The sequence below is a fragment of the Octopus bimaculoides genome, chromosome 10, assembly GCF_046866305.1.
Source record: "Octopus bimaculoides isolate indiv1 chromosome 10, ASM4686630v1, whole genome shotgun sequence".
NCBI lineage: Eukaryota > Metazoa > Mollusca > Cephalopoda > Octopoda > Octopodidae > Octopus > Octopus bimaculoides.
In genome coordinates, this window is record NC_142937.1 from 57487786 (window position 1) to 57497785 (window position 10000).

At 30.8% G+C, this 10000-nt stretch overlaps 1 protein-coding gene across 3 annotated transcripts in view; it reads right to left on the bottom strand.

Annotated features, from left to right (window-relative positions):
* Positions 1-10000, bottom strand: part of LOC106882292 (uncharacterized) — a 411562-nt gene that overhangs the window by 400494 nt on the left and 1068 nt on the right. For 2 of the 3 annotated variants that reach the window (XM_089358701.1, XM_089358703.1), the window contains exon 2: positions 7215-7517. The gene's annotated coding sequence lies outside the window, so the exon portion shown is untranslated. Of the gene's footprint in view, positions 1-7214; positions 7873-10000 lie in introns of those variants that run through there. The other variant, XM_089358702.1, reaches the window with a different exon arrangement.

The following is a 10000-nucleotide window of genomic DNA, read 5'->3' on the forward strand; positions in this document are numbered from 1 at the left end:
GTCTGTCTCTATACATACAAATATACATACATACATACATATATATATATATGTATTTATATATACCTTTATGCATATTACATACATATACATAAATCTACATATTTATGTATATATTCATATCTATCTATCTATTTCTCTCTCTCTCTCTCTCTCTCTCTCTCTCTCTATATATATATATATATATATATATATATATATATATATATATATATATATACATGTGTGTGTGAGTATATGTGTATACATATATATGTACGTATATACATATAAATATTTGAGAGTTTATTTTTATTTATGCATCCAGCTATATATGTATGCATAGATATGTTTACACACAACACATAAATATATATATATCTGTGTGCGTATGTGTGTGTACGTGTGTGTGTGTGGTGTGTGTGCATGTGTGTGTGTGTGCTTGTGTGCATGTGTGTGTTTGTGTGTGATTGTGTGGTATATTTGTGTGTTCCTGCGTCTTATTTTTATGAACACGGTTTACAGAAAAAAAACCTAGTTACTTAATACCTTAGGTAGTAGTGTATATGTATATATTGCTGTAAAGTAACTTTTTCACATACATGTATATTTATACATATATGTATGTGTATATATACATATATATATATATATATATATATATATATATATATATATATATATATATATATATATATATATATATATATATATATATATATATACAAGAATAAGGGCAGAGAATCGTCAATTAATAATAGAATTAATAATTAACAATTTTGCCAAGTAGTTCAGTATGAAAAAAAACCTTTATCGGTAAAACTATTTATCATTATAAATATACAGGGATTAGCAATTGAGTTGCTTCTCCAACATACTGAAAATTTAGAAATAGCAGTCAAAGAACTACTGATTCCAAACTACAAATTTTTCTCTAAAGTGGATGGCGATATTTATGTGTGCCATAAATATCGCCATCCACTTTAGAGAAAAAATTGTAGTTTGGAATCAGTAGTTCTTTGACTGCTATTTCTAAATTTTCAGTATGTCGGAGAAGCAACTCAATTGCTATTCCCTGTATATTTATAATATATATATATATATATATATATATATATATATACATATATATATATATATATATATATATATATATATATATATATATATATATATATGTGTATGTATATATATATACACATATATATATAGATATATATATACATATATACACACACATTCAGACAAACGCATATACATAATATCATATATATATATATATATATATATATATATATATATATCTACGTATGTATATATAAATATATATAGATACACACATATACATATATCGGCACGTATATATTTACATGCATATATATATATATATATATATATATATATATATATATATATATATATATATATATATATATATACATATATACATATACATACATATATATCCGTATATATATTTACATATACATATTACATACATACATATATATATATATATGTGTGTGTGTGTGTGTGTGTGTGTGTGTGCGTGTGTGTGTGTGAGAGTTTCTAACATTATTAGATAATAATTATAATAACACACATATGTTGGACTCTGGTGCATTACTCGAACGCGACCCAAAGAAGGACGCATTTTATGATTTACGGAAACTTGCATTGTGTGCCAGTACAGTATAAGTGCAGCACTTTGCTGTTGATCTTTCACTTCCTTTATTGCTGTCGTGTTTAATGGATTTTGTATATATTTTCATGCAAACTTCTTATTTTCCCACCTAACAATGCCTCTGTCTTAAATAAATCTATATTTTTCATTTGTTATTTGTGTTAAAAATACTTCAGGATAATTGCAAATGATATTCTTTGTTGTATCCTTTAATTAGCCCCAAGTGAGCCATTATCTAGTAGGTCTATACTGCCACGTGTTCTCCCGAACCTACACTCTGTTTATTCATTTAATGTATATTTAGGATTATATAATTACGTGTGCCTTTATTTTTTTTCTAACTCGATAGTGCTGGATTTGAGGGAGATCTTGCTGGTATTTCTAACAGGTTGAGTGACCGCGTGGATCTCCACCTTCCGTTGCTTGTGAAGTTTCGTGTGCTTGTGTTTGTCTTTCTCTCGAATATGAACTACTCAAGAAATCAATAGTGATCGAAATCTTTATTTCTGATTGGGCACAGTTCCAATGTTATGATGTTGTTGAAAAGTGGATCGGGGTAAGTATTAGCGTTGAATGAATTCACAGGCTCTCCTCTTGGTCTAGTAAATTACAGGTATATTTTAATTTAATTTTCACCACTAAGTAATCTTGATGAAATGAACGAGGAACAACATAGTGAGACTAAGTTAATACTGAAATATTTTTTAACACACATGTAATAGGAAAGAGAGAGAGAGACAGAGAAAGAGAGAGACACAGAGAGACGGAGAGATGGCTGGGAGGAGATAATGACGGAATTTATGTCGTACCAACAAATAACATCTGTCTCTAGCGAAGGTATCAGCCCTATTCCATAAAGATTTCTATATTTCTGTCAGTACCACTAATTCATTCCATTTGTTTAAACTTTAAATCAAATTTCAGTTAGTAGAAGTTTTTTCTGCGTGTTTGAAAAGTTTTAGGTTTTGTGAAAGAATATAAATGTCTGATAGATTCGATTTTAAGGTGTAACCTACTCTTAAAAGTCGACCAGGAAAAAAAAAATGAAAAGAAAAAAAAATGACAGCAATAATAACAAAAATAGCAGCTTCAGCAAGAATTATTCGGAAAGCATTCAATGCAAAATAAGAAGTTAAGAAAAAGGGAAAAAATATCTTTCATATAGAAGTTATAAAATGCTCCTCATCCCAGACTACGATTGTTGGAAAGGTAAGCAAAAATAAACAGCACATCATCAGTTCTTTGAAGCGATAGAATATAATGGTAGTAATAACAATAGTTTCTATCCTACAAATAACTTCAGTGATTTAGGGGAGAGAATGACAGATTAAAATTAACCTTGGTATTTAACTGGTACTTAAAATATAGTATCTGATATAGGAACAAAGTGAAATATCGTTTTTTGACTGTCATTGACATGAACTGCTGTACCGGACAAATGCCATATTTAGATTAAAAGAACAACGACGCTGCTACTACTGAAGCTGATGATGATGATGACAACGACACTAATAATGATGATGACGCTGACGATAATAATGGTTTCAAATTTTGGCACGGGCTGCAATTTCGGGGGAGGAGGCTAAGTCGATTAAATCGACCTCAATATTCAACTGGTACTTATTTCATCAATCCCGAAAGGATGAAAGGCAAAAATCGACCGCGGTGGAATTTGAACTCATAACGTAATGACACACGAAATACCGCTAAACATTTCGCGTGCTAACGTTTCAGCCAGCTCGCCGCCTTATATAATACAATAAATGATGATAAAAATCATTTTTTTCCCCAGTTATTTAGGCAGTTCGGGCAGATACATTCAATATCAGGTGTAGATATTATTACATTGTTACATATTACATGTTGGTGGTAGCGGTGATAGTGATAGTTGCGGTGGTAGTGATGGTTGCGGCGGTAGTTAGAATAACATGGAGTTGAGAGAACAAGAGAAAGTTATATAAAAACAAGGCAGGTAGGTTAGGGATGTTGTACAAAGAAGACTCTTTAAACATTTTGTGTAAAATATGAGAAGACATAAATATAACATACATTAGATAATATATATAATAAACGTTTCGAATAACTGGACTGGTGGGGATATTTACAAGTAAAGGTTACAAAATTTGCGGCTAGGGGTTTACAGAGAAATTCGATGTTGTTATTGTTACACTTACGTCTATGTACTGAGTACCAGTGTCTCAACAATATATATGTGTGTATATATATATATATATATATATGGGAGAATATACAAATAATAACAACAGACGAGGACAGGTGGTGTAAATAACAAAAGTATATATTAGTATGACGCTCGGGAATACGGAAAGTCTTTGACGTTTCGAGCTACGCTCTTCAACAGAAAGAATACGGAGACAAGGAGAAAAACACGGAGAAAAAAAATTGAATAGTGTTCAGTCAACGGTCAATCATATATATATATATATGTATATATATATATATATATATATATATATATATATATATATATAGTTTTAGAGAAAAGAATCAAAGTTCATGAACTCATCCATGAAAATCCAGTCACATATTTATATATTTTATACTGTGAAACTTAATTTAATTTTAAGTTTTGATAAATTGAATTTAATTGAGTTTTTACCTGTAAATTTGGATTTTTATCCCTAATATTATTATATATATATATATATATATATATATATATATATATATAATATATATATACATATAAATATATTATACATACATATATAATATATATATATATATATATACATATCTATATATATGCATATATGTGTGTGTGTCTATATATATATATATATATATATATATATATATATATATATATATATATATATATATATATATATATATATATATATATATATATATATATATATATATGTATATGTATGTATTTTTCTTTTACTTGTTTCAGTCATTACACTGCAGCCATGCTGGGGCACCGCCCTGTAGAATCTCTGTAGTCAAATGAATGAACCCAATTACTATTTTTCTTTTTTTTTTTTAGCCTGGTACTTATTCTATTCATCACTATTGCCGAACCGCCAGGTTACGGGGACATCAACACCGGTTGTCAAGCGGTGACAGGACACAAACACTCACGCACACACACACATGTATGTATTTCAATATATATATATATATATATATATATATATATATATATATATATGTATGTATGTATGTATGTATGTATGTATGTATGTATATATATTTAAAATCCTAGGAAGATGGCAATTCCCTACAACTATTCTATTTGCTTACGGATCGATCCAGGTTTTACTCTGAGTACCAAGGGTTAACTACTACTGCTACTACTACTACTAATGATTTCAAATTTTGGCACAAGGTTCGTAATTTTGGGAAGGCGGGTTTAGTGGATTACATAAACCCCAGTGTTTAAGTAATACTTATTCTATCGACCCAGAAGAGATGAAAGGCAAAGTCGACTTGGGGGAAATTGAACTCAGAACGTTAAGACCGACGAAATGCCGTTAAGCATTTTCCCCCGACATTGCCAACATTTCTGTCAGCTAATAATAATAATGATCCTTTCTACTATAGGCAGAAGGCCTCAAATCTTGGTAAGGAGGGAGGGGATGCTGGTTGATTACATCAAACCCAATGATGGACTGGTACTCTAGTACTTATTTTATTGACCCCGAAATGGATGAAAGGTTAAGTTGACCTCGGTGGTAGAGAACTCTGAATGATATATTAAAAAAAACAAAAAACAAAAAAAAGCAACTACAACCCCCCCCCCCCCCCCCCCAAAAAAAAAAAAAACTCGATGAAGATAACATAGATGGTCTCAGTAAATAACGGAAGTAAATCAGCGGAGCAATCGAGACATGATAATAGATCGATCGACATGCTAGAAACAGCAGCCACACCAAGCTTTGACCACATCCTAAAACCTTATTTTAGAGGCAAGTGCAAGAGTGAATAGCTATAGTGTGACCCCTAGATGGACTGCTTCCTGGCATCCGTTACTCGAAGACTCTCAGAATTGTAAAATATAAGGACGTGGTTCCCAAATTCAGAGCCTTGATTCAAGCTTTACTTGATCAGGGCTAACTTGAGATAACTTATATCAAAACTAACAACAGCAACATATGTGTGTATGTTTACGTTTATATATATACATACATACATACATACATACATACATACATACATACATATATATATATATATATATATATATATATATATATATATATATATATATATATATATATATATATATATATATATATATAAATATATATATAAATATATATATATATATATATATATATATATATATATATATATATATATATATATATATATATATACATGCATATGCACACACACATATATATATATGTGTGTATAAATAAGCACATATATAAAAATATACATGTATATATAAGTAATATGTAATATATACTACATTATATATATATTACATATATGAATATAAAATTGATATGTCTATTTATATATGTGCATACACATGCATATATATATATGCGTTATATAATGCACTTTGATGTAAATATCTATACACTCATATGTATGTATATGTGTGTTTGAGGTGGAAGTGGGTGTACGTATTAGCATGATATTCATTGTCAGATAATATGATTGCATGCATACATAAACTGATACACATATGCAGGTATGCACGCTCGTACACACACATACACATACATACATGCAAGTACATACATATACATACATACATACATACATACATACATACATACGTACATATATACATACATACATACATACATATATATATATGTGTGTGTGTATGTATGTATGAATATGTCTTAGACGTTCCCTTTAGAGATGAATACATGCACGTGCGTGCTCGCTTGGATTTGTAGCTGACGATGTAAATAAACAGACCGAACAGAGTTTACATATACTTGAACATACACACACACACACACACACACACAGACACATATACACACACACACATTCACATGGTGGTATACATGATGTGTGTAAATGTGTGTATATGCAACATACGCATTGTACACAAACACGTGTGTGCGCATGGTGCATGCATGTATGAAAATGTGTATATAATGTTTATATATATATATATATATATATATATATATATATATATATATATATATATATACATATGCAATAAGCGACTTATTAAGAAAAATATACAACAAAAAAATTAGAAAGTGAAATTTGTAAAAGACAGTATACATACATACACACACAACATACACATGTATACATATACTTGTAGAAATATACGTGCATATATATATATGCACGTATATTTCTACAAGTATATGTATATATGTATATATATATACATATATACATGCATATGTATGTATATATATATATATATATATATATATATATATATATATATATATATATATATATATATATATATATATATACATATACATATATATATAAAGGTATATGTATATACACATATATATATATATATATACATATGCATGTATATATGTATAGTTTTATATACATAATGATATGGTAAAGCGTTACGTACCGATGGAGGTTGTTGACTTCCGCTAGTTTGTTATATTCCTCGGATAAATTTTTCATAGTGCCGGTAGAAAGCAATGTAAAAACACGAACATTACAACGGCTGTTGTTTCTTCCTGTTATTGCTATTGTTATTATTGTTGTTGTTGTTGTTGTTGTTGTTGTGATTGTTATTGTTGTTTGCTGTTATTTTTTTTTTTAACAATGCCCGTTGGTGATGATGACCATGGTGGTGATACTCATAATGATGATGATGATGATGATGACGATGGCGATGACGACGACGCCGACGACGTATGTGTTGTATCTGGTGGAATCATAGAAGGTAGATTGATATTAACGGAAGAAATAGCGTTATTCTGACGAAATGAATTCACAGAGACGATTTCATCTTATTTTTTCAACTTATAATAATAATAATAATAATAATAATAATAATAATAATGATAATAGTAATAATAATAAAAATAATAATAATGATGATAATAATAAAGATGATGATGATGATGATGACAATAATAATGACTTCCGGTTTTTATAATGAATTCCTCGACCCTTGTTATTTATTTTGTTAAAAAAATAAAATTTCTTTTCCTCTCGTTTGGCAAGGGAGTGGTATGTCACCGTAATGCTGATGGTTATGTAGTAGTAGTAGTAGTAGTAGTAGTAGTAGTAGTAGTAGTAGTAGTAGTAGTCGCAGTGGTTGCTGTGGTAATGATAGTGATGTAGTGTTGACGATGGCTGTTGCAGTGTTGGGCGGCGGCGGCGGTGGCCTTGTCTTTCGTGGCAGCTGTGTTGGTGGTGGTGGTAGTGGTGAGAATCATTTAAGTTCACGAAGCAGTAATTGCATATGCGCGTGTGGGTATGCGTCTGTGCATGTATATAAGTACAGTACGCACGTGCGCATGCATGTATGTATGTATGTATGTATGTATGTATGTATGTATATATATATATATATATATATATATATATATATAATTTTTAGTACTGTTCGTGCATCAAGACCATCGCCTATATATATATATATGTGTGTGTGTGTGTGTATATATATATGTATATATTTATGTGTGTTAGTGTGTATGTATGTAAGTATGTATGTATGTAATGTATGTATGTGTAATAGTGTGTGGGGTGGGGAGGGGATCCTTATGTGCCTCCCAATGCACGTACTGTCGATGGTAGCGATTCAACTGCTTGTGTTGCTGTTATTGATGTTGTTGTTGTTGTCGTCGTCAATAGAGGTGGGTGGTTTGCGGTTGCAAGGATGAATGGGTGTGCGAATGGCTGGGTGTACCTGGGTGGTCGTAGTTCGAGGTACACGGGTGGTTGAGGGTAGCGACTTGACGACGTGAATTGGTGTAAGGTGCGCGGCGGTTTCGGCCTGGTTTGGGTGCTTACGTTTCCCCGGTTCGAGTCGTCAGAGGTTTAAAAACGAACACGCTCGAGACATGTGGATGCATTCACAAGATCCACCGACATGTGCATGTGTGTGTGTGTGTGTGTATGTATGTATATGTGTACATATGCATGCTTGCATGTGTGTAAGTCTGTATTTGTGTGTACATATATGTGTGCATACGTGTGTATACGTGTGTATGTATGCATGTATGTGTGTTTAGTAACCGAAACAAATGGACGTTGTTTTTACTTACTTTATCGATAGACAGACTATAATTAATGCAGTATCTAGTAGTAGTAGTAGTAGTAGTAGTAGTAGTAATAGTAGTAGTAGTAGTAGTCGTAGTAGTAGTGGTAGTAGTAATGGCTGTGATAGTACCAATGGTAGTTGTAGCAGTACTGACTGCTACATGTAGTAGCTGTTTAGCATCAGCAGTAGTAGTAATGGTAGTATAAGTACGAGTAAACCTACTATTACAAATAGCTGTAGTAGAATACTATTATTATTATTATCATATTTATTTGCCCCTGTGGCAAATGAAAGGAATCACGACTATAATTATAACCCACAAGTAGCAGTAGTAGTAGTAGTAGTAGTAGTAGTAGTAGTAGTATAACTAGTATCTACTAGTAGCTTAGTAGCTGTAGTAGATTTTATTGCTATAATAATAATAATAATAATAATAATAATAATAATTATTATTATTATTATTATTATTATTATTAGAAATTAGTTACAATTATGATTATTATTATTATTATTATTATTATTATTATTATTATTAGAAATTAGTTACAATTATGATTATTATTATTATTATTATTATTATTAATATTATTATTAGAAATTAGTTACAATTATGATTATTATTATTATTATTATTATTATTATTATTATTATTAGAAATTAGTTACAATTATGATTATTATTATTCATTTGTATTTGTAGAAGTAGTAGTTGTAGTTACTAATAGCTGTAGTAGTATGAAATGATGTGGTGAGGCGAGGTGGAGTGGCAGACGCGGGGGTCGGCTAAGTTCGACGGCAGTACGTGTAATGGTAATGGTGGTGGTGGTGGTGGTGGCGGTGAAAGCTGTGTGAGTTTGTTGGAGAATGCCATATAGGGTGGAGTTATGAATTTCGGGAGGGTGTGTACATGGGTGTGTGCGGCGCTCGGTGATGGTGTTTGGGGTTATGAAGTATGATGGCAAGGCAAGGAAGGACTTGTATTGCCTTAGTAAGCGACGGCTTTGGGTAGCACGACAGCTAGTAGTAGTAGTAGTAGTGGTGGTGGTGGTGGTGGTGGTGGTTGTAGTTGCAGCAGGTGCCCGAGTAATTTGTTTATTGCTATTTATTTTTTATTACAGTAGTAATAGTAGTAGTAGTAGT